At 36.8% G+C, this 26,734-nt stretch overlaps 1 protein-coding gene across 3 annotated transcripts in view; it reads left to right on the top strand.

The window, feature by feature from the left end:
* Positions 1-26,734, top strand: part of dpp6a (dipeptidyl-peptidase 6a) — a 289,142-nt gene that overhangs the window by 46,933 nt on the left and 215,475 nt on the right. The window lies entirely within an intron of this gene.

The following is a 26,734-nucleotide window of genomic DNA, read 5'->3' as shown; positions in this document are numbered from 1 at the left end:
AATATTTGAAATGATCCCTGTTTGGTTTGGTTAATCATACTCAGGTTCGTTTGGGGAGATGTGAACGTGTAATCGAACTTTGATGCAGACCAAAAAAACCAAACTCTGTTCCGCCTAAAAACAGGTTTCGGTTTGTTTGAGGTGAACTCTGATGCGGTTTGAAGGCATATGTGAATGCCAAGCTAACCGAAGACCGCTCCAAATGCAGGAAGTGAACTACAGCACAGTGCATTCTGGGTAAATACAACCAAAAGTAACATGAGTCAAGAGTTGGCAGGAGTAATGACTCATTGTCTTTTACCAAAGACAAAAGACGGCAAAAATCTGAACACTACTCCATTTTTGTTTACATTTATCAGAGGAAAGTTGTGCTCAGTTGTTTCCTTCAGTTGTTGTTTCTGCAGCGCCCCCACAGGCGAGGAGGGGAACATGTTTTTCTAAAGTTTGGTTTGTTTGACTCAGAGCAATGTGAAAGCAAACTGCAGCAGCCGAAAATGTAACAAATGTTACATCGAACCGAGTCTATAAGGTTGAAAACACTGAAGAAAATGTAGCTTTGTACTTCACACACTATTAACTAATGTTTTCACAACAGCCAATCCAGCTGTGCGATTAATTTCCCTTGTCACTGATTGGTTATACTCCTTTGGCGCTAAAATGGATTTGAAGATATATGTTAAAATAATCAATTATTAGTATTTTTATATTTATTGATTCTACCTATTTGTGACCATAACCTTTGTGAATCCTGGAGGTCCACTACTTATTGGGTTTCTGTTGTTTATCAAATCCCTCCTTAAGTACGTTTGGTGTCCAGTTTTTGAGACGTTCTGAATAATTTTTTTATTCTGCCTCTGCTGGTTTTAATAGGAGCTGCATTAAAATTCTCATCAGACCTTCTTTTTTCTTGCGCTCCACACTTTGAAGTTTGATGTTTACTCCTTGATTTGCCCCTACGATTGCTTTATTTCTGGCTGAATAGGCTTCACTCTGCAAACACTTTGGGCAATTTTTTTTTTTTTTTTTTTGAAGATGTGGGGCACAGCTGTGTGGAGTCAGGCTTTTTCCTTCACTAGAGCTTGTCTTCTACACCCTGTGGCCTTATTTTCTGCAGAAATGTGGTTTTCTATCTTTCTTTTTTGTCCCAGAAAAATGGAAAAAAAAAAAGCAACCCATAAATGTTTTGGTGTGAGGAGCTTTTGAATTTCTAGTTCGCTTTGTAGAGTGGGATATCAGGTTGAAGCAATCTGTGTTACTTATGCAACCTTCTTCTGCTTGTTATTAAAACAGAACGGACGTTTGGCATCTGCTCGGCCGTTCTGGCTTTCTTCAATCTTTGAGCCATTTATCGAGAGATGCTGGATGTTTACCAAAATTTATTTTGTCAGAACGTAAAAGGTTTATTAGGCTACAAGCAATCATGGGAATGTGAGGGCTTTATATACGACCAGTCTGTCACAAAAAAGCCTTTAAGGACTGCAGTTGCGGAGGCATAGTTTCGATTGGCTTCTACAATGTCAAAACATTTTTTTATCCTCTAGAGTGGCATTAATTTTTCAGTGGGATCATGAGAAAATCACATTTTTCTTCAGCACATCCCAAAGAGGCTCAGTGATGCGAAAGTAAAAATGTCTCCTGCTTTTTGAACAGCAGCTTCTTGCAAATAACAGTTAAATATTTCAGTTTCTAGTCATCCAGAGCTGGAAAAGGTGCAACCCAGACTAGCAGCTACAACTTTGCATGCCACACTTTCAGAATTACGTTTGGAAACGATTTAAATCAGGCATCCCTTTTCAGTGGTCTGTGATTTGATTTCATAGGATGAACAACACAATAAGGGAAGTGAAAGGGTTAAAGTGGAGTGAATACTTTTGTGACGCACTGCTTTTAATTCATAAATTATTTTAGACAACCATGTTGGATTCAGTGATGTGCGGTCAGGGGAGGCAGGTGAGGCAGTGCCTCACCAGCCATCATGGAAAGAAAGAAAATATATAATCATAAAGTAATTTAAATTGTTATATTCATCCGGTGGTTTGTACTAAAAAATATTTATTTTTCATGTAGCTTCACCAATTTCGATTTTTATTTGTTCAAAATCGCTGAATTTTCTTATTTTCTCATTCAAATGCTTGGAAGCGATGCCGGTGAGGCAGCAGCGAGCTCTGCCTCACCTTGGATTGCGCAACCCCTGGCTCTGCGCTGGCTGCTAAGCGGAGAGAGCATGTTGCTGTACGGCGTCAATAAAATGGTTTAAACAAATTTAATATGTGAACTTATTTCCAATAATTTAGCTTATGTATATAATGTACAGTGCTTTTGTCACCAACTGTGTTTGTGTAACGTGTTTCGTGTAATGGCGATTATAAGCGGCAGAGAACAGGTTCGAGGTGAGGCAGGCAGTTCTCTTGCCTCATGGCAGGCGCTCAAGATCCCAGGCGTTCGTCTTGTTCACTCCTCAACTGCCGAGTAAGTGACAGCGAGCTAGGCTAAACGATTCGGGAAGCAAGTCAAGTGCAGCGATAGATTATAATAGAGATAGTGATTTTTTTCCTCTCGCTTATCCCGACTTTCGACATGGATTATTTTATTTTGTTTTGTTTTTTAAGGAAATGTGTGTTTTGTGAGCTACAGTTTGTATGTGTAAGGATGCAGAAGTGAAACATAACCTGTAAACTGCTGTCAATCTATGCATCTATTTGCAAATCTGATTCTGATGACGTCAGTGCCTCACCAGCAATGAACCTCACCGCACGTCACTGGTTGGATTAAAAAGGATAAACAGATTTTCTTACTTGTTGAAAGAAAACTCTTAAGTTTCTGATCAGGGTTTCCCCCAGAAATCTTTCGAAGCCCGGCGCTCCAGGCAGTCATGCAGCGATTCGATGTGTTTTTGGGTTAAAAAATGTTTATAGCTGACAGGAAATGTAAAAATATCACTTGATAACTATATGTTACTACAAGATTAATTCCTAAACTCCAACTATGAAGCCCTAAAAAAGCCAATTGTTTAAAATAAATAAGCAATGCTAAGCCTGGTGGCCCGCCAGGCTTATAATACACTGGGGGAAACCCTGCTGATATTTTAAGTCTTTATTCAAGGCAAAGATTAATCATTTCTGTGAATATTCAGATTCTGATTGCAGTATTTGCAAGGCATATTTTGATTAGATGAAAAGGATTTCGTGAAGTTTAACGTTTTGTAACATGCACAAAAGGCAGAGTCTTAACTAAATGTAATGTTTCCAGTGTTAACTGCATTTTTTGACTTTATATTTTTGTGTTTGTGAAATGTCTTGTTGCTGAAATGTGCTACACAAATAAAATTTGTTTTGAGGAGAGTCAGAGCGGCGCATTAGCATAGCAACAGAGCGTTAGCATAGCGACAGAGCCGATGGTGCTTTGGAGATTTAAACGCACAAATTAGAAAATACTGTTAATTCATTTTGATATGTGATTTACTGGATGTTCAGATTGGTCACATAAATGTAACGTCTCACTGTATTAGAACAAAAGAGACGGATGTTTAACTGTCTTGATTTGGTTTGTTTCCACTGACCACGTAATTGTGCAAATTGGAATCACGAAAATAAATTCTCTTAATGGAAACATTTCTAAAAATCCTGAGGATGAGGTGGTTTTTCGGCTGCATCAAAATATGTGTATTTTGCGCTTTTCGCATCACAACCGAATGTTACTACTGGCAGAGAAGAAGAATAAGACGACAGGAAGTGGTAGGAGGAAAATAGCGCAGCATTTCTTTTTTTAAATGACTTGTTACATTAACAAACTTATTTTATTCTTCTTTCATGAGAGCTTGAAATAGCAAAATTTTGTTTTTTTGATAGTGGAATATCAACAAAGTTTTGCTCATATTTGTAGTGAAAATGCAGCTGCTGAAATAATTTTCTTATAAAATCTGAGGAACTTTTTTTTCATTATTATTTTGCAAAACTCTCCTGTAATGTTTTCACTGCAAAAACACAAAATCTTACCAAGTATTTTTGTCTAATTTCCGGGTTGCACTTGAAATAAAATAAAACAAGCTAAACAAACTTTGTTCTAATTCTGCAGCTGTAGCATTCCTGTTTCAAGAGTACTCACAAATTACACTCAAATAAGAGTACTTAAAAATATTTTTACTAAAGTAGAAATAAAAAGTGGTAAAATATCAAAATCAAGCAAAAGAAAATGTTTCCACATCAGATTTTTTTAAGTAAAAGGTTAAGACAAAATCTTACCATGTAACTTTGTTCTAGTTTGTAGTGCAAATATCTTATTACACTTGAAATAAACCAACTTGAAAGTATCTTTTTAGCAAGACATAGAAGCTTGTTTTAAGTAAATAATTTCTTAATATTGATTAAAAAAAGTACTAGTTTTATTGGTGGACTATTTAACTGAAAAATGTCTTGTCATAAGTTAATTTATCTGTCAATGGAACAAGTACTTTTTCATCAATGTTGAGGAATTATTTGCTGAAAACAAGCTTTTATATTTTGCTAAAAATTTACTTTTAAGTTGGTTTGAAATATTTGCACCAAAAACTGACCAAAAAAATACTTAGTTGGATTTTGTGTTTTTGCAGTGTTTAGAGGAAGCAATCATCTCAAAAATATCTAAAAAAGAAGAAAATTTGTAATGTAGCTGATGTCACCAACAGGATAATAGTTTATATAAAAAAATGAAGAGAATAAGTGTTAAAATGGCCCAGTCAAAGTCCAGGACTCTCATAAAACCCTCGGATTTTACAGAGAGAATCTTAATTTTGATCTGTTTTGTCATTTTGTTTTTTCCCAGCTGTGACATTATTCCACCTTTAGGTGTGATTTAGCGCTGATCTGCAGCCGGTTGTTGCTCACCTCACAGTGAGTCCCGCTCTCTTGGGACAGAAACGAGAAGCTCGAATAGCGGACAGAAATCGGCGCAGCGTGATTTCTGCCGTCCGCTGTACGCCATTCAAGGTGGTAGCATGTGAAAATGGGTGGCAAAACACCTCGAGGTGTTTGCCTGCACAGGAAATTGCAGATAATTGAGTCTTCGTGCTGATGCCTAAGTGGTAACGACAGGGTAAATGTTGCCATGGGATACCGCTATCGGAGCTGCTAACCTGCTGTACATGTGTACAACCTTCTGATGATGTTGGTGTGTAATTGCTGCGTGACACGGCGGAACGTCCCCACTCAAGGACGGCGGCGTTGAGCATCTGATGATTTGTTTCTCTCAGATGGAGAAGTGGGCAGAGAAAGAAACTCGGCCTTCAGAGGCTCCGAGTTTTCTCACCTCACCTGCAGCGACGTTTCCCCGCTGGATGCAAACGTTCGGTTTCTGAAGAGACGAACTGCTTTGAGTTATGAGGTAATTATTGTCTCGCAGCGATGAACAGATTTCTGGTTGGCATTTCTTAATAATCACAGCATAAATCCACAGGAGATGTTTTCTGTTTTTGCTTGGCGCGCCGCAGCAGAGGTGCACAGAGGAGCACATCTACTTCAACATGTGAAACGTAGAATATATTTGAGTGAAAACGTATTTGGGAGAGAGGCTACTCAAGTAACTGATCAAATTATCAATCATTTAAAGATTGCATCATCAGATGGACCAAAAATATTAAGTTACGTGGAAATTTTTGGTATTTTGAGAACCGAAAGGACAATAATTAATATAAATGATAAAATCAGACAAAAGAAAACAAATTTCCAAATCCGCTTCTTTCAGTATAAAACTTTAAAAGAACAAACTGCTCGTCTCTGTGAGGTGAATTTTGGTTAAAACAAACATGTTTTTCATTCAGTGAAGTTAGAATCTAGAAATTTTACTGAAGTAATAATAATAATAATGTTGCTCACGTAAAAAATACTCCTAAAAGTAATTTTTTTCCACAACGTTACTCAGGTAAATCTAACTAAATGTAACTAGTTACTGCCCAGTAACTTTCTGTTTACCAATCTCTCTCACTTCGTTGTGGATGTTTCTTGAGCCAATCTTTTTGTTTTTCTTTCCTGCACGTCGCTCTAAACGTCCCAAAGTATCAGTCAGGATCAGACCGTTTAGTCATTAAGTTTGGGTTGATACTTGGGTCTCGACCCGTTGGGATCTCCAGTTGGTCCAGTTCTGTCAACCCTAAAGTTCATGATTAGATGTTTACATGAGTCACTAGAGTTAAACTGACGGTTCGGTTTCAGAACCAAAAAGAGGCCCACATCATCACCCCTTCTCTACCATGCTTCACAGTTGGTCAAAAGATATTACTACGACTTTATTCCATAAGTCTTACAAGTTTATCCTCGTATTTTGAGTTTGTTCTTGTAGTAATATGTCTTCTCGTTATATTATGACTTTATTCTAGTAGTTTATTTTCATATATTATATCATATATTGAGTTTATTCTCGTAATATTATGGCTTCATTCTTTAAATTTTACAACTTCTTTTTTTCATATATTATGACTTTATTCTCATATTTCAAGTTTATTTTCTTAATGTTATGTTTCTCGTAATATCATGACTTTATTCTATAAGTCTTGTGACTTAATTTTCATATATTACGATTTTATTCCCTTATTCCAAGTTTATTCTTGTGATATTATGTCTCCTCATGATACTATGACTTTATTCTCATAATATTCCGACTTTATGATTGTAATTTTGTCTTTTTATTTACTCCGTTTTAGTAATTTGCTTCACTTCCAGGCTATTTATTTACATAAACTGAACATCAGAAGCGCTTAAATCCAGTAGAAGCTTAAATTTCAAACTAAAATCTTAAAAAAGGAAATAGAAATATCCTTTTTAAAACAAAAGCAAAAACAACAAAACAGGTGACATTTCAAGAACAATAATATCCCCCCCAGCAGCAGCAGCCGCAGCAGCATCGATAAGCTGAGTGCACCGACTGCCACCTTTATTGAAGATCAGCCTAATTTGCTGCTGTTCTGTTTTCCCCGGAGCGCTCGCTGGCAGCAGCTGTTAACACGCTGAACGCTGCTGTTCTGGACCTCAAACATCTGTTTGGGCGAACTGCAGCCGCCTGCGTGCCTCCAGGCTGACGGCTGCGTTTTGATGGAGGGCCGCTGCGCCTGATTTGGTGCTGCGCTACTCCGTTAACGCCTTTCCAATACAAACCTCCATGGCTGCAGGCCGGCTGGTAGGAGTCATGTCGATAGCTCACTTCGCTTGTTTTTGTGCTCAAATCACACAAAGAGGAATTGAAATCAGAGCGCTGTTTGACCGCCTCCACATGCACGCTGCTTTATCGATCGCAGTGCAAAGCTTGCTGCAACGTGGCTTTCCAGACATCTGATGTCTGTGCACCTGTTACCCAACATCTGGAGCGAGAGAGAGAGAAAGGGAGTGAGTCAGCCGCACAATCAGTCCTTTTTTATCCTCCGTTGTTTGGCTGCTTCAATCCAAAATTCAGGGCGAAATGTTAAATTTGAGTTATATGTGAGTTGGTGTCATATTTACAATAATAATGGCCATTATAGACGGAAGAAAATGAGTACATTTCTGCCATAAATGATCAGAAATTTTGAGATTAATCTCAGACGTTCTTTCAGAAAAAGGGAAATTTAAACTTAAAGTCAAATTTGCTAGATTTCTCTCAAAATTTGTTTTCTAGAAAAGAAACTTGGAAATTTCTGAAATGGGAAGTTTGAAGTCAAAAACTTTAAAAAATTTTGAAAGATTTTTTGGGACACAGTAAAAGGGACACTTTAACTGATTAGGGCCATTGTAGATAAAAAAAATACATTTCTGCTAAAAAAAAACCATTCAAATGTTCAAAAAACGACATGTCTGCTCTTGAAGTGGAAAATTTGCTAAAAAAAATTTGATCAATCTCAGAAATTTTCTTGAAAAAACTCAAAAAGTGTAAAATTTTCTACTTTCAAAACTGAAAAATGTCCCAATTTTTTTCTATAGCTTAAAATCAAATGTTTCAGTCGCAATATGTAGAAGCTAGCAACTCTGTTTCAAACATAATTGTAAATTTTTTCCCCAAAATTTTATTTTTTTGTGAAGATTTCTGAGATTAGATTTGAGTTTATTTCCCCCACAAATTTTCAACTTCAAGGCAATTGCACTGTTTTTTTTTTAGGGATTTATTTCACAATTTAATTTTTTCTCGCAAAAGTTAAACTTTTAGACCTCGTAAATTTACTTTTTTTCTAGAATATTTCAGAGTTTTTTGGCAGAATTTTTAAATTTGATCCGCAGTAGCCCTAACACATCGTCACACACAAGCCATTTCAGAGTAGAGATGATGTGAAAATGTCCACACACTTTCTGCGCAATTAGCTGGAAGAGAAACCATCTCTCTGTACACTGGAGACTGAAAAGTACAAAGCAGAAACTTTAATGCAGCCAAAGACAAAGCTTCAGGCAGAACAAAGCGGTGAGAAAATCCCCAGGGTTGGCTAACTCGGGTTCAGGAGACCTCTTCTTCATGTACTTTTCTTTCCTTTGTTTCTTTTTCCCAGCACCAACCCTCTGGGGTCACCTAGAGGGCGCCCAGCGCTTAGCCGACTCCACAAAGTGGAATATTTGCATACATACATAGCAAAGGGTTTTATTAAGCAAACGCAGCATCATAGGGGCAGATTTACCCACATGCATACAGAAAGCAGCTGGCTTCAGGTTTTACAGATACGCTCTGTGTCAATCCATCCCTAGCTAGCTAACTAGCTAGGTAGAGAGGGATGTTTATTCTGCAAATGTCAGAATAAACATCTGTACCGGTAAAGGAGGCTAAATGTAACTGAAAATCTTCTGATTTCCCATTTTTATTCACTTCTCCATCTTCTCTGCATGTGTAAAGTAGTTTTAGGTTTAACATAAAAACTGACTAAATCTGTTCATATGTGTCATTTAATTTGAATTTTTTGTCTTTGTTTTTGTGTAAAACAACCTAAATGTTCCTTGTTGCCATCGTTTGATTCTGTTAAACTCTTAAAGTTTAACAGAAGCTAGCTTGGTACGTAGGTAGATGGAAGGATTAGCTTCCATCTGTAGCTAGGATTAGCTAGATATCTGGCTATTTTTGCTAGCTAGCTAATCCTTCCATATTTTCATCCTTACCTTTTTAGCGACCTAGCTAGCTACTTAGCTATTTAGCAAGGTAGCTAGCTAAATATTTAGATGGCTAGCTAGCTCTAGGTAGCGATAGGACTCTGCTACTGGTTTATGTTCACTCTCCAAGCATTAGAGAAAGTATTGGAGAAAAACCTGGCTTTGAAAGTAGTGAACCTCGACATTGTCAGTGGAGGAGGTTTTAAAAGAAAATAAAAAAAGAAATTGCATTAACTTTATAAATCCTGGGTGGATTTGTCCTGCAGAAGCGTTTTTGAAAAACCAGCGTTGTGCTGGAACGTACTGGCCTTAATGCTTTTTTAATGGACAGAATAAAGAAAAATAATGGCTCATCCTAAGTTGCTGTCAAGTTGGTGTAAAATAAACACCATTATTTTTCTAAATAATCGGTGATGCGGTGAAAATATGAGCCCTGTGCGTCTGGGATATTTATGCACTTGACTGGGATTAGCTCTTTGCCCAATCAGAAATGCAGCCGTTGGAGACCAAAGGGACGTGATTTATAGTGACCTTTTATGCAGGCCACGGTTTTCCAGTGGTGACAGTGCACAACAGCAGCATTTCATTACCCAAGCTGGAATCCATCATGCTGAGCCTTTTTTGTGTTTTGTTTTTTCTTCTTTGTTTTGTTTGTCGAGCAATCAAGCAGCAGCTCTGGCAGATGGCTGCAGACATCTTTTACTGACAACTTATGACAAAGGTGGTTAGATCTCTAATCTCATTTGATCTTCTGATGTTGGTATTTTGTTTTGCTTTCTATTATTCAGCAGTCATTTTGTTCAGACTGGACATTGGGGTGAAGGGTTGAAGACGCTAAAAATGGCTGCAATCAGGGCTTGATGGAGCTATTGATCAATACTGGTGTTTTCAGGGTTACTCTGAAGGCTGTTTTCAGTTTCAGTGGAAAACAACCTTTTTGTTCATATTGGTTCTGCTCTACTTTGCTGTCAAGCCTGTTTGAACATAAAAGATCTGCAAAGTTGTTTTTTTCTGTAGCAGAATGTGTTCAGCCAGGTTCACTGCGGTTTGGTAAAAAAACAAAACAAAACTGTATTGTTCTAGCTGAGTATAAATTGGTTATAATGTTTAATTCAATTCAAAAATACTTTATTTGTCCCAAAAGGAAATTAAATTTGCATTTGAAACATTTTTTGCTGGTTCTCTGTCCAGTACATAACAATTTTCAGCTAAATATTTTTAAGGTTCTTAACCTTGAGCTTCAAGCTAACTGCTGCTAAGGATAAAACCTACTGAAGCTAACTGCAACTTAGACTAAAAGCAACTCAAGCTAACTGCTGCTAAGGCTAAAAGCCACTCTGGATAACTGTTACTAAGGCTAGAACTTACTCAAGCTAACTGCTGCTAAGGATAAAACTTACTGAAGCTAAGTGCAACTCAGGCTAAAAGCAACTTAAGCTAACTGTGACTAACACTAAAGATTACTCAAAGCTCCAACTGGTGCTAAGGATGAAATCTAGTCAAGTTGACTTCTGCTCTGGCTAAAAGCTACTCTAACTACTACTAAAGCCAATGATTTGGGTAACGGCTACTGTTCTTGATATTTGAGATAATGACTTAAGCTCACATTTATTCAGGCTAATTCTTCATCAAGCTAAGAGCTACTGACTTTAACTAGTCAGCTGTTGCTAAACCTAGAAGCTTCTTAGCTAGCTGCTATTTAGATCCAATCTAACTGCAAATGAAGCAAATGGTGATTTGAGCTAAAATCTACTCAAGCTAAATGCTACTTAAGCAAAAGCTTCATAGACTAATTTGTAATCTGGATGCTCAAGGTAACAGTTGCATGTCCAGAGTCTTCCTCTGGATTTCCTCCCGGTGGGAACTGCTTAGGGCTGCACAGTGGCGCAGTTGGTAGAGCTGTTGCCTTGCAGCAAGAAGGTCCTGGGTTCGATTCCCGGCCCGGGGTCTTTCTGCATGGAGTTTGCATGTTCTCCCTGTGCATGGTGGGTTCTCTCCGGGTTCTCCGGCTTCCTCCCACCGTCCACAGTAAATTAGTTTAAATTGGTCTCTCTAAATTCTCCCTAGGTGTGAGTGTGTGTGTGGATGGTTGTGTGTCCTGTGTGTCTCTGTGTTGCCCTGCGACAGACTGGCGACCTGTCCACGGTGACCCCGCCTCTGGCCCAGAACGCAGCTGGAGAGGAACCAGCAACCCTCCTGACCCCATTAGGGACAAGATGGATGGATGGGAACTGCTTATAGCTTTATTTTTAGTTAAAAACTTAAGATATATCAGGTTTCCACCCTTTATTTTTCTATTTTTAAACTTATACAAATCAGATTTTTTCAGTTCTGACAATGAGTGGTTCATATAGCAACTATCAAACTTGAGATTTGTTTGTTAAAATGTTTAAGTATTTGCTTGTATCCATTGTTGCTCCTTGTGTTTGATCTTATTTAGTAGCTAATTGGATTTGTTAAGCGTGATGACACGGTGGCCAGCCGCGTTTCTCTCATGCTTTGTGCATGCAAATGTCCTTGGGGAAAGTAGCTTTTAGCCTCGGTGTGTGTTATCTGTCATGGCCTCTCCTCGGCTCGTGGAAATCAATCCCCACTTATCCAGGCTTACGCATTTAGTGTCTCAGCAAAATAATGAGTCTACACAAGGTGAATACATTACACAGGACGCCTGATTTTTAATTTTTATTTTTTGCAATTTGAAACTGAGGGCCCAGGCTTGTTAAGGTTTGTCAGCATTGATGTTTGGCTTTCATGAGCAGCTGCTTTAATTGGGGCTGTTTAGCTGTGCTGAGTAATTTTTCATCAGTTAAATTGGGACAGACCCAGTTTGCTCTGTCGCCGCTTATGAATTATGCATTTGTTTTTATGTTTCCTTTTTTTTGTAGAGAGGCGTGGTGACGGTTAAATTTAGGTAAGATGATGATTTGGCGTTCGGTAAATAGAAGTTGTTGTTTTTCTTTTTTGGGTGGAAACAAATGTTGATCAGAATTCGTTAAATTTATTTTTCCTGAAACTTTGGGTTTCCGTGGCAACAGGAACACAAGCAATAAAAACGCTTTTTGCTGCATACATTTAATCCTTAAAGTTTTCTTGAAAGTATTATTAAAATCTCATTTTGTTCTTGTGAACTCAAATTGTGTCTTGAAAGTTATAAGAATAGTTACACCTCTAGTTCTTTGGCATTTATAGATTTTAGTGCATTTTTTAAAAAGTTCTTCAGATTAGTAATTTGTTTCCCAAATCTTGTTAATGTATAAATGATGTTTAGTTTAATTTATAAGACAAAATTTCTTGTTTTTGATGAAGATGAATGGTCACTTTGGGAAGAAAAGAATAAAACGATGGATCTTTTAAAAATATGTCTTTGGAATTAGGGTGAATATAATTGTATACTTTTAAAAAATGATCAAAATGATCCATAGTTATTAAACCATTAAGACAAATAACACAATGGTGTTGCATAAAATGATCCGCTCCTTTATAAAAGTGTTTCTGTTTGCAGGTTTTCCAAACCATTTCCACAGCCACTTCATCAATTAACCTTCATAAAAACCAAAAGGTGAAGTGAATGTGATGGATTACTCCTCACAAGGAACCGTCAGGTTTGCTTAATTTACATAAAACTGAAGTGGAATTTATGTCCACTGCCCTTGGGGACAAAAAAATAACAAAGTAAATGCCATAATTTAATCATAGGCAGTATGCCAAGTGTGGAAGCTTAAAGCTGCATTAGGTAACTTTTATAAAAAGAAATGTTTTTACATCTTTAAAAAAGAAAACTGTCCCGTGTTTTGACGGTATCATACAACTCCTTGTAGTCCTACTGCCATTTGCAGAAATACACCGCTCAGTCAGAAACGACCAATCAGAGCCAGGGGGAAGGTCTTATGGTGCTTTCTGAGCATCTTGTTTAGTTTATGTGGAAGCAGTTTAGGGTCGTTTTGCTCGTCAAGCACGGCGCAATCGAACCGTTTTAAGTGTTTGACGCGTCAACCAATCAGAGAGACTTGGCTGTGTGACGTAGTGGCCTGTCGTTGGTGTCCTGGCAGGAGATGAACCCGTCAAACTGGGTTCGGTTGAGATGACAACAGCGCTGATAGCGACCATCGTTGGCTCCAAGCTAGCTTGTGAAGCTAACAAAACCTCTGAAATATCTATCTATATAGATCTATCTATATCTATATCTATATATATATATATATATATAGATATCTATAGATATCTATATATATATATATATATATATATATATATATATATATATATATAGATATCTATATATATATATATATATATATATATATATATATATATATCTATATAGATATATATCTATATATCTATATCTATATATATATATAGATATAGATATATATATCTATATATATATATATATATATATATATATATATATATATATATATAGATATCTATATATATATATATATATATATATATATATATATATATATCTATAGATAGATCTATATATATATATCTATATATAGATATAGATAGATAGATAGATAGATAGATAGATAGATAGATAGATATATTTATATAGATAGATCTATAGATATATATCTATATAATATGGGTTTCTGTAGGTTAGCCTCATGAAAGCCGCCTTGCTGCTTTTACAGAGGAACATTGTCTTTGTGCTCTGCGTTCATAATAATTTCCCTCAGTGGCTCATTAAGGGTCTGACATGATGAGCTGGTTTCCACTACTTACCCGTGGCATTGAATGTAATTGCATTTCACAGGGAGGCGAGGAGCGCAGAGCGAGCGCTCAGTCTGTCTGAAATCAGAGTCTTATTATCTCACCACAATTGTTAAGATGGTAAGTATGTATAGAGTGTGATTCCATACAGGTTTAAATGTTCTTGATGAGGTCCATCAGGGAGATGCAGAAACATGTTCCTGATTGGACGACACGGTTCGATATATCAATATATCAAGATTGTGGAACAGAAACATGGTTTCTTGCTTGAGACGTCAGTAAAAAGGAAGGAAATTTACAGAGAGAGGAAATACTGTTTGATGAGTTGACATCTTTCAAATAAAATTGGATTTGGATGTTTGACCTAAATCTGCAGCTGACATTCAGATTTTACCCCATCGGCTTTGTTTTGGTTGCTGCTTCATTTTGTGCTGTGGCCGTTATTGATGACGGTCGTAGTTCTGATCGATTGTTCTGGGTAAAATGTCAGGGTTAATAAAATAGAATCGGTGATTAGATTTTTAATAACCTCCACCTGGTGACGGGTTTTGGCACTTAAAGGATGAAAAATTAGACGGAAGAAAATGTGTTTTTACTTGAAATGACAAAATTTTTATTGAATATTTTTCTTTCTCCCAAATTAACTTCAGTAAATGTAAAATGAAAAGAAAGTGGATTTTATTTTTTCCAGTTTATAAAAACTCCCACATATTTCCTAACACTATGGGAATATTTCAGCTTTTTCTTGTTAACTTTATTTTTTTGTAATTTAACTATCCTGTACATCAAACTCGTTCCATAAAAACGGTTATAAGAATTTTACTTTAACAATTTTTTCCTGCTATGTACAGTTGTACAATTTCAGTGGAAGCTTTTCCTTTAAGTTGAATTATTAAATTATGTTTTTTTTGTTGTTGATAAGGCTGTCATGGCTGGGCATAAGGTAAAAAAAAAATACTTTTTAGTCAAGACAGCAGAAATAGAACCAGCAAAACCTAATTGCTTGTAAAATTTTTAATTCTAAAAATTTGGGCCATTGTTGATACAAAAAATTAAGGGTAAATTTCTGCCAAAAAACTCTGAAAATTTGATATTAGTCTCAGAAATGTCCTAGAAAATATGATTTCAGAATTTCAGAGTGGAAAGTTGCTTGGAAAAACTCAAAGATTTTGAGACAAATCTCTGAAAATTTCTAGAGAAAAAAGACAAACATGTAAATTTCTGAGTTTCAAAGATCAAATGTTCGACTTTTGAAAGTTGTAAAATTTTAAACAGTCAAAATTTTTGACAGAGTTTTGTAGAGGTATTTTTATTTTTAGAAATTTTCTGAGATCTCAAAATTTCAGATGTTTTTCTAGCTAAATTTTGACTTTTCAAACTCCAAAATTTTAAAGTTCTACTCTACAAAATTCGTTACTTTTTTCTAGCAATTTTTTTGTCTTAAATCCAAGTATTTTTCGAGGAAAATTTTTCCTGCCGATTTCTTTCGACTGTTTGCACTCAGAAATGTCCAAGTCTTCCTGGAAAATGAGTTTTCTAGCAATTTTTTGACTTTTCATATTGAAAAATTTCCTAGACTTTCTCTAGAAAATGTCATAAATATTTGACTCTTTAGCTCAGAATTGTCCTTGTGTTTTCTATCTAGAGTGGCTCTGATTCGTTATCGTACTCCTTCTGCTTCTTCTTCTTCTTGTTTTCTGCTTTAGAGGCTTTTGGCCTCCAGTGCAGACTACAGAGCTGTTTTCCGTCTCTCCTGTATTTCCATCAGGAAAAGCTGTGATTAATTTGTGCCATTTGCGTCCTGGCAGAGGAAGTCGGGGAAAGTGCCCGCTGGAATCTTGGGTAATGATGTACGGCTCAGTCGAAGCTCCCTGGCTCGCCTCTCCAGCCTCGGTGCAGGAGGGAGGGCAGCGCTTTGTGCACGGATGTACACAAGGAATTCAATTAGCCCTTTTCCTGCAGCCCCTCTCAGATTCATGCTTGTCGCGTAAGCAAGCAGCTCCTGTTACAGCTGCGACATCAGAGAGACGCCTGGTTTCCGTCTTCTGCTCTGTTGTTGCTGCGCTTCCTGTCGTGTGCCATCGGCGGTTCCTCGGCTAGAGCGTCTGTCTAATGACATCATTAAAGCTAGCCAGACAGAAAATGAAAAAGCACCTGTTACAGAGGGGAATGTTGTGTATTCCCTGAACATTAAAGGGATATTACCTCGTTGACTGTGAAGAGACGGCTAAATTAACTTTTGTACGGCCATGCCTTGTCCAGCTGATGGAATATTAATTACAAAATGAATACGTAAGGGAATATTTTAATTTAATTTTTGGCTTGATATATGCTACACAGTCTCCTTTTCCATGCACAATAGAATATTGCATAAACATGGGATTTATTTAATTGCTTTATGGTGACAAATGTATTTCTGCATATGGGTAGAAGTATTTGTCCCAGTCAGACGATGTCTCTGCATAGTAAAAAAAGCAAATATCTCACAAAAATGAGCCTATAAGGAGAAGGTATGATGACGTTTTAGGGCCATAGTAGTTTTACAAAAAATATGTAAAAAAAAAAAAACCAACAACAACAAAAAACCCTGAAATTTCTAGAAAAAAACAAAGAACTTTGAGTTTGAAAAGTTGCAAAGTTGCCAGAAAAAAATCTGAAATTTTCAGATTAATCTCTAGAAAATTCTTACCAAGTTTCAAAAGTCAAAAATTTTGGTTTGAAATTTTTGAAACTCACACGTTTTGTTTTTTTCCCCCCGAAAAGTTCAGAAAATAATTTAGATCTAATTAACCAAATCTACGTTTATTTTTCTAGCAAATTTTGAACTTTTCAAATTCAGAAATTATTAAGATTTTTTCTTGAAAATTTCTGAGATTAGTCTCAAAAGTCTTTTGGAGGAAATTCTTCTTTTTTTTCTATTTACAATGACCCCAATGCACGTTGGTCCATAAAATAAATGTAAATATTACACAAATATTTGCTATATATAGAAAAATATAGTGGCATATTTGGGCCATAGTAGTTGGGAAATAAAATTCTGCAAAAAAAAATTATTCTGAAGTTTCTAGGACGGAAATCCCACTGAACTTTTAGTTGCAAATATTCTAGAAAGAAATCAGAATTTTGGGGATTAATTTCTAGAAAATACCTGGAAATTTCTTAGTTTCAAAAGTTGTAAATTTTGTTTAGAAATTTTTGAAACTGAGACATTTGCAAGTTTTTTCCTCAAAGTTCTGAAGTTAATCTGAAAGTTTCCAGTTGTTTTCTAGCAAATTTTCAACTTTTCAAACTTCCACATTTTTATTTTTTAATTTAATTTAATTTCTGAGATTAGTCTCAAAATGTCTGGGTTTTCCGGTGGAAATTTACCTTTTTTCTATCTGCAGTGACCCTAATACATGTTGGTTCATAAAATCAACGTAACAATCACGCGAAGATAAGCTAAGTACACAAAAAGCAGTTTTAAAATGTTTTACTTCTTTTTAAGGAAAAATATTTATCCAGAAATCTATAGCATTAGGTGAAAATGTTATTTCCCACAACTGGTGCTCCAAGTACTGCCAATTTTAATAACACTAAATCCATTAATACGATTAGTGGAAACTCTTTTAGCGCTACCATTGAAGCCAGTATCTGCAGTTTACCTGGTTTTGGACGTACAACCAATTAGCTCCAATAAAAATAAATGGAGCTCCTTGATTGGCTGCTTTGCAAATACCAACCGTTATTGCTCAAAGTATCATTACAGCTATCCAATCGCATTTTCTTTCACATATTTTGGATTTGCTCTACAATCTGAACTAATTTAGAGTTTTCATGCACAGGCTGAACCTTGAACAGGCCTGGACCCACGGTAGTAAATTGCTTCAGGGGACAGATTTCTACCCTTAATAAGGGAAGTAATTATTTGAAAACATCTTTAAACTTTGTCTGATTACCTGCAGCATTTAAAAATGCAATAAATGAATCACATTCCAAGAGTGAAGTACTTCCTAACTCACTTCTGAGTGAGTCAGGTTGTTACTCATCAAAGTCTGAGCATGAAATCAGTTTATCACATTTTCAATCTGTGATAGATGAAAGGTACCAGCAGTGTGATGTTTGTATCCAGTTGCCTGAAGGTGGAGAAAATATGAGGTTGGAGGCCTCCTCAGTGTGAAACTCTCTTTTATCTGTCGATCCGTTTTCTGTACCTGCTAAATTCTGTCCCGGGTCACGAAGGCCTGGAGTCCATCTGAGCAGTCAGGAGGGAGCCGTGTGGTACGCCACAGGTTACGGCTCCATTTCAGGGCCAGCATGGAGAAACGCTTTACAAACAACCAGGCACCCTTTCACTTACACCCGAAGGTGGTTTACGGCTAACAGATAAACGAAAATGTTTGTTTTTGTTAATATTTCCAATCTTGTTTAGGTATAAGATGCTAAATTCATCTTTATGATGATACTGGCAACCCGATGCAAAAGTCCCCGTGTCTGTTTGTCTGGAGGTTTGCTCACCTTTTCACCTGCAAAATGTGTTTCTGTCCAGCAAATTGACACCACTGCGTAATCTGACCCGTTTCTTTCTAGAGTTTGGATTTTATTTTACCAGCTACTAGACGGCTATTTTTCGTGGAACATATCAGCAACTTATCAGATAGTTTTCCTCATCTGAACCAATTTATCAGCTTATTTCCTTTCACTGAACAAGATACTTTATTTGAGCTTATCAGCTACTTTCCTGAAACTTGCCAGATACTTTCGTGGAACTTGGCATCTTCTCTCTCAGAATTTACCACGCACTTTCCCGGACCTTATCAGCTACTTGACCTAGCAGCTATTTACAAAATACTGTCCTGGAATTTTCCAGATACTTTCCTGGAACTTTTACAAGATGATTTACTGTAACTTTACCAGATACTTACCAATTATTGTCCCAGGAATTTAACAGGTGCTTTTCTTAAACTTACCAGGTACATTGCTGGAAGTGCTAATGTGCTCTCCTGGAATTTACCTGGTACTTTTCCGGTACTGACCAGCGTTCCCAGAGCTTACTGGGTATTTCAGGAACAGCAGTGTACAGGATGACTTATAAGGTGGCCCTTTCTGGTCCTTACCCGGTATTTTCCTTGCAATATTTGTGATAACTAACTGGTAAATTTAAAGAATATATCAGGGAAAGTAACTGATTACTTCCAGAAGTAGTACTTCAAGAATTACTTCCTGGTGAGTAAAGGTTGTACACATTACAAACAGAACTGAAGCTCTGCAGTGAGTTGAGGTGATACCACACACTTAAACTAATCAGATTAGATAACGGTTAAACTATCACATGTCTGCAGAGATGAAACAGTCAGACTGCACACAGAGACGGACTGATCCATCAGGGAAGGCGCCATACTTTCTCATACTGTACATGCTGTCCAGTGAGGCTGAATTAATGGATTACAGTGGCACCCTGGGTCCATTTTTCCAGAACCTACTGGTGGAGCAGATGCTCGCTGGTAGCTATCCACACCAGGAGAACAATATGGTCACTGCCTTCAAAATAAAAGCAGGACATTCTGTTCTATCTGCAGATTGGAGAATTTAAAAGGGATCTGTGGTCTGCTCTACCTCATCATACAGGATTTAGATGGAACAAGAATAATGTTCTGTCTTGTGAACCATTTTTGTGTTGATCTGCCCAAGTCTTGTTTGCAGGTTTCACCAACTCAAATTTAAGACATTTAAGACCTTTATGAATGGGATTTAAGACCAATTTGTCCACAGAAATGTACAAACTTAATTCAGCCAACTGACTATGAATTTGCACTTACCACAAATAGACACAAAAAAGCTATTTAGCTCGCTAGCAAGAGTAAGTTAGCAGTGAATTACAAATTTAAGACCTGTGATTAGCATATTTAAGGCCAACTTACTTTTAAAAAATCAATTTAAGACTTTTTAAGGATCCATATCTGGTTTGGAAACCTTAACATTTATAATGTAGATCATATTTACTTTTACTGAATATATTTTATTTCCCTTTGTTTTCAAATTGCTTTCAGGTTTATCTTTTACCAATAATCTGTGACTGATTGGTGATCAGATGAACTGAATATTGAGAGCCAATGAAGTTAAAACTGAACTCAAATATATCAAAAATAAACATAATTAAAAATGCTTTTGTTTACATAATTGAATTAGTGAGGTGTTTAAATAAGTGTGAAACCGATGAGTTTAGTACACTTGAAAAAAACAACAACAACTTGAATTTAAGCAAAGAGTTGACATAAAAAGTCTTAAACTTCAGACATAAACTGTAAAAATGTCAAATTTTGGAAGAAAAAGTATAAAATTTTGAACAAAATTTCATTAATTTGTTTTAATTTGATGGATAAAATTAGTTGAGCATATTAAATTGGTTGCTTTCTCTCTAATATTTTAACCTACTACAGCTATTTATTTATGCCAGTAAATTCTTTCTTAATTCTTCATATAAATAAATGCTGAACACTAACATTTATAGCCTTAGCTAGTTTGCAATGCACGTTTCCAGATGGGCCTTTAACAACAAAATGAATTTATGTGAAATAGGTTGCTTACATTAATCAAATGTTTGGGAGATTGTCTCAAACTTATGCCGTTTAATCTCCTTGGCAGCCATCTTTGTCAGAATGTATTGATTGTAAGGGAAGTACCTGGACTTACATGCCTAATTTGTCATGAACGGCAGCGGTACACACCCACTGCCACTCCACCGGCTCGATTCGTCACCGCATCGACCTCCATCTGCTTCTTCCTGTCCATCAGTTATAGTTTTAGATTAAGGCGACACGTCCGCGTTCAGAAAAGTCCTTTGTGTTCATCACAGAAGCCACATCGCCAGTCTGAGCCTCTGGGTTCGGATTCACAAGATCATTTTCTCCAGCTTTCACTATTTATCTCCCGTTTTTCCCATATTTTACCTTCATCTTTCACATCTTGTCCCTCTTTCATCTTCTTCTGGCATTAGATTTTCTCCTGACATGCCAGGAGTAAAATAAATAAATAAAAGTGCTCTTTCCTTGACTGATGGTTTCCAGCAATAATTAGAAGGTTCTGACTCGCGGGCTGTCAGGTGAGAGTTTATCTCAGCGCCCCCTGGAGCCGCAGAAAGGTCAACGTGCCTCTTAATCAAACATCAGCCAGGCCGAGTCCGCTGTCAGATGGACGGTTCTGCTTCCTCTCCCCGCTGAGTTTAAAGTTTGCATCCATCTGCTCCCTGAAACTTACCCCGAGCCACAAAATATGACGCCAGCTTTGCTCCGAGGAGGCTGAGCTAAATCTGATGGGCGCTTATGCCAGAAACATGGGACAGTGCATGTTTAATCTGTCTAATGAATGTTAATTAGTGCTCAGTGCACAACAGAGGTTATATAATACTGTCCTATTTTAATCGCACCCATCTTATTGATATCCACATGTTATGGAGAATACTATAGGATTAGCATGGGGAATTGCTGCTCCTTTTCAAACACAAGAATGGAGTGAATTTACTGTACTTTTACTCCCAAAAGGTTTGAACATGCGTGTTCACCCCTACTCATTAAACTGTTGCCACTTTAGTAACTTTCTCCTATATTTAGCATCAGGCGGGGTTATATAACTGAAAAACTTATCACACTATAAGCGTTTCATATCAATTTGTCCATAATTGTTGACATTGCCACTTGAATAGTTTTAAATAAATTAAACACTCCCAAACTGCTGGTGCTGCAGGATGATGTTGATCCTATATGTTGAAAAAGAAACACAATAAGCTTTAACCTCAGCAATAAGTTTTTATTTCTAAACTTTGAAGTTGTTTACAAAAAGCCCAGTTCCAAAAAAATATCAAAAGGTCAAATAAAAAAAATAAAATAAAATAAAATCTTATCCAAGTTTGTTTGTATGCAAATTCCTGGTCAGAACTGAAAAAAATGATGCATGACTTTTACCAAAGCTAAAGGTTATTAAAGCTGATGGCTTATCAAGCTAACTGTTGGCTAACTGTATCTCGAGTTAACGGTTACTAAAGATAAATGTTAGTAAAATTGGGGATTTGTTACGCCAGCTAGTTGTAACTCAAGTTAGGGGTTTCTGGAGCTAAACACATTATTTATCAAGCAAACAGTTACACCAGCTAGCAGTCACTCCAGCTAATTTTTACTGATGCTACAGGTTATTGAAGCTAATGGCTTATCCAGCTAATTGTTAGCAAAGCTAACTCTTACTCAAATTAATTGCTAAATGTTATTAAAGCTGATGGCTTATCAAACTGTTATGCCAGCTGGGTGTAAGTCAAGTTAACCGTTACTGAAGCTAAGGGTTAACAAAGCTGTTATCAAGCTAGCTGCTATGCTAGCTAACTTTTCTCTAGGCTAAAACCTTCCTGGGAAATGTTGAACTGTTAAATTCTCCATGTTTTGACTCCAAAACACAATTTATTTTATGTAGACAGTTCTAAATGCTCAAGCTTCGAAAAAAGGCTCTTCATGAAAACTCCTGCCTTTTGAAATAAACCCCAGAATCTGCGAATGTTTAGCTTGTGCGAGTGTGACGCAGCGTCTTCAACCAAATAGCCTCAGAAGTGCCTCTTTGAAGAATCAAAGCCTGAAACGCTCTCCTGGGACGCCTCGTCTGAACAAGCGAAACTCATTACACGTTTACCTTTTGACACATTTGTCTCAGGCTCTTCAGGCGCGTTTTGGAAAATGAGTCCACTCCAGTTTCTAGCCCCTTTCCAGATGGAGCGCTTAATATGGAGACAAGTGGTTCATCTCCAAAGCCTGGGCCAGGAGGAGCGATGTATTACTGGGAGGCCTAATCAAGTTTGGTGTGGCTCATTGGTCCTCTGTGGGCTGCAGCACGCTCCAGCACTACTATTTTCCGAAGGCAAATTGGTCGTGGGGATGATGTCCTCGGTAATGATTGTTTCTAATGTAAAGCTAATGTAGTGGTGATCAAAGCTTGCCCCTGGAATTTAAATAGTGCGTCTGCGTCTGCGAGGTGGAGAGAAGATAATTGCCTCTCAAAGTTTACGGGAAAGTAATTAGGAGTAAAAGTTGCAGATGTACATATCTGTGGAATACTAACCATGGTGCTGACAATGAATGCATTGAAGAAAGAAAGGAGCTTTTTATGCTTTATTCGCTTTCAGAAGCGGAGAATAGTAATGTGATTACTGGGGGAAAAAAGAGGGTACTAAATAATAAAACTCTTGTCATATCTGCTGAGCCTGGAAAATTGCTTATTCTATAGAGCTGGTTGCCACTGACTCATCTAACATTTAACGGTATCAGGATCTGATCATTTAAGGACGTATATTACTGTCTTCAAGGCACTTTGCTCTGTTCTTTTTTAGAACGATTCTATAAAAGCAGTATTTTTTAGCAAGCTTGCCAACATTAAAAAAAAATCATAAAGCAAATACTTTGGATGTCAGCCAATCAAAAAGGGATGTATTTCTTGGTAATTTTTTTTTTTCAGGAAAACAAACTAAATAAAAAAGAAATTCTCGTCCAATGACTATGTTTGTGTCTGAATGGTTTTCTTTGGTTGTGGTGTTCTACAGTTATTGTGCTTCCTTAAGTTTTATTTGCATGTTACGTTATTTTATGCTGCACTTTGAAACCGCTCTGACAAAAAGCTAAAGATTATTGAAGCTGACGGCTTAACAAGCTAACTGTTACCAGTGATGTCAGTAACGCGTTAATTTGTAACGCTTTACTGACGTCGGACCACTTTTTTCAGTAACGAGTAATATAACGCGTTGCTATTTCAAATCCAGTAGTCAGACTACAGTTACTTATCAAAATCACTGTGCGTTACTATCTTCTTTTGTTATTTAATCGTATTTCCTCTACGCGTCTTGTCGAGTGACCGACGTCTCTATGCAACAGAAATCTAAACAATGGAGGGAGATGCGCATTTTGTTGGTGGAAAAACTGGAACTATTTTGAGTTTCTGTCGCCAAGTCCGATTATTATAAACGGCTTTGGGCTTCTTTTTTTAAAGTAAACGCAGATTTAATGAGTGGTGGGTTGCGCCTTTTTTGGCTCGTTTTTGAACGTGAAGTTGCTCATTTGGGTTTGGAAATAAGCAGAGACTCATAATAAATCCCAGAATTTGTCCGTCATTAAGGTAGTTTTACTCAGTCTCTCCCTGTTCATCATTTCCAGGATGATCCGTCCCGCTGTGTCTTTGTTAATCTCAAGTTAATATATTACCTCTGAATGACATCGAGCTTCGCGTTGCGCTCCAGAAAACTGCAAACATCGAGACTAATATGAACAGCCCAATAAACGTGAAAACAGCCACGAATAAACGTGTCCGTAGTTGGCAATAGTTATAATGGCAACTTAACGCCATTATAATTATTAATATTAAGATAAGTGTCACAAATCTGTGCAGCCATCTGAGCTGTGGAGCTGCAGGAGGAGCTCTGTGCTGTGACACCAAACGCAGGGCCGTAACGCAGAACCTGAAGGGGGGTCGGGGGGGCTTTACAATCCTTCTTAGAGTTTTCCAGACAACAGTGGACCACACAAATTACTCAGGTTTTTTAGTTTTTTGTACTGTTTTTTGTACAATCTCCTCTTCAGTTCAACCTTATCAGCGGAGACACATTGTTGATGTTACCATTATAAAATAGCTGACAATTATGAATTGGCAAAGATCAATGTGATTTTCACATTGTTGTTAGCAGCTGCTGAAAGTAACTAAAAAGTTACTTTTAGTGTAACTTAGTTACTTTCCAAATCAAGTAGTCAGTAATATAACTAAGTTACTTTTTCAAGGAGTAATCAGTAGTCCGATTAAAGTTACTTTTTCAAAGTAACTATGCCAACACTGACTGTTACTAAAGCTAAAGATTATTGAAGCTGACGACTTAACAAGCTAACTGTTGCTAAAGCTAAAGATTACTATAGCTGACGACTTAACAAGCTAACTGTTACTAAAGCTAAAGATTACTATAGCTGATGGCTTAACAAGCTAACTGTTGCTAAAGCTAAAGATTATTGAAGCTGACGACTTAACAAGCTAACTGTTACTAAAGCTAAAGGTTATTAAAGCTGACGACTTAACAAGCTAACTGTTACTAAAGCTAAAGATTATTGAAGCTGACGACTTGACAAGCTAACTGTTACTAAAGCTAAAGGTTATTAAAGCTGATATTTTATCAAGTTGTTACACCAGCTAGCAGTAACTCAAGTTAAGTTTTAGTGTAGCTAAACATTATTTAACCTGACTGTTATCAAGCTAACTGTTATTCCAGCTAACTTTTGTCTAGCCTGAAAGCTGTGTGTGAAATGTTGAACTGTTAAATTAATTTCATGTAAACACAAAATTTTTAAATTTACTCCATTGTTTTCTTCATTGACTACAAATTTTGTATTTCTAATCTAATATTTTTAATATTTGAAAAACTAAATATCTTTTCTGATTGACCCTTACAAACTTCACAGTATGAATGTCCTTAACTTGCAGAATATTTTGTAATGAAAACACAATTCCTGTTTGCTGGTGTTTGTCTTTCTGAGTCGAAGTCAGAGTGACCAGTGCCAGAGACGGCAGCCAGCTGGCGCTCTGGCTGCAGTGAAATGAGCCGACGCCAAGCCTTGCCCTCCGTGTCTGTTTTCTCTCATCTTCATCTGATCGCATCCTTCCTCTGCTCGGCTCCCTGCTGTCAAGTTTGTAAATAGCAGCTTTTATTCCTCTGTGCCTCCCACATTCTGTAAAAGCAGCTCAGAGCGCCGCCAACACAATAAAACAATCACACAATGAGTATCCATTTAGCTGCTGAAAATGTTGATTTCTTATATTTTTAGTTTGGAATGGGCCTTATTTCTAGTGAAGGAAACTTTGCTTTTATTTCAATGCTATACATGTATTTTGCTTTTATGTGTTCAATAAATAAAATGATTATTTTTAGCACATAAAAGAGCATTCTATGTAAGTGAAGAAAGACACAAAGGTAAAAAAAAATCGACATACTTTCACCATGTTTATAAGAATAAGTTTCTCAGGATTCTTGTTCTGATGAAACTAAATTTTGGTTCCAGTTTGTCTAGATTGCATTATAGATTTGTAGAATATAAAGCTAAATGTTGGGTCTCCATGTTTGATTCTTGATCTGGGTTGTTAAGTAGATGGTACTTTCCAAATTTGGTCAAGATTTGTAAACTAACAGGAGTTTCTTTGAAAGTAGAAACCTAAATGTTGGTCTAAAGTAGTGAGTACTCCACAATTTCTAAAATTATTAAAACTGAACAGGTGTCTGTTTTAAATGCTGATCTAAAGTAATAAGTTCTCCACAGTTTATCAAAGTAATAAACTAAAGAGTTTTCTGTTTTAAATGTTGGTCTAAAGCAGTGGTTCCCAAAGTGTGGGGCGCGCCCTCTAGGGGTGGCGCAGTGCCATTGCATGGGCAGGAAGCAGTATGGATGATAAAAAAACAAAAACAAAAAAAAAACCAGTAACACAAAAGTGTTTCACTGTAAAGATGGTTTGTAGTGTGTTTTGTTGCGACCTGAAGTGTGAAATAAACTTCAGTGGAGTTTGAAAACAAAATCTGTGTTTAGGTTTATGTCTGGTTGGACGATGTGTGTGACCAGTTGATTTTTTTTTTCTTCTTTTTTGGGGGGGATTTTCTTGTAATCCATAGGGGGGCCCAGAAGAAAATCTTTGGGAACCACTGGTCTAAAGTAATAAGTTTTCCACAGTTTATCAAAGTAATAAACTAAACAAAGTATTATGTTAGCCTCATAATTGCTGTTTTATACTCAGAAAACGTCCAGCTTTACTCTGCTGTTTTTGTTTCTGTTTTCTGTTTGGTTATTTGAATTCAGTGCCACAAAAACAGAAATTATTTGATGTGTTTGTGCAGTGAGATCATTTTAGTTTACCCTCCTCTGCTGAGAAGCATCCCAGGCCAATCCGTCTGCTGTTCTTATTAAAAG

Source organism: Gambusia affinis, linkage group LG21 (assembly GCF_019740435.1).
Source record: "Gambusia affinis linkage group LG21, SWU_Gaff_1.0, whole genome shotgun sequence".
Taxonomy (NCBI): Eukaryota; Metazoa; Chordata; class Actinopteri; order Cyprinodontiformes; family Poeciliidae; genus Gambusia; species Gambusia affinis.
This window is presented reverse-complemented; position numbering and strand designations above follow the sequence as displayed.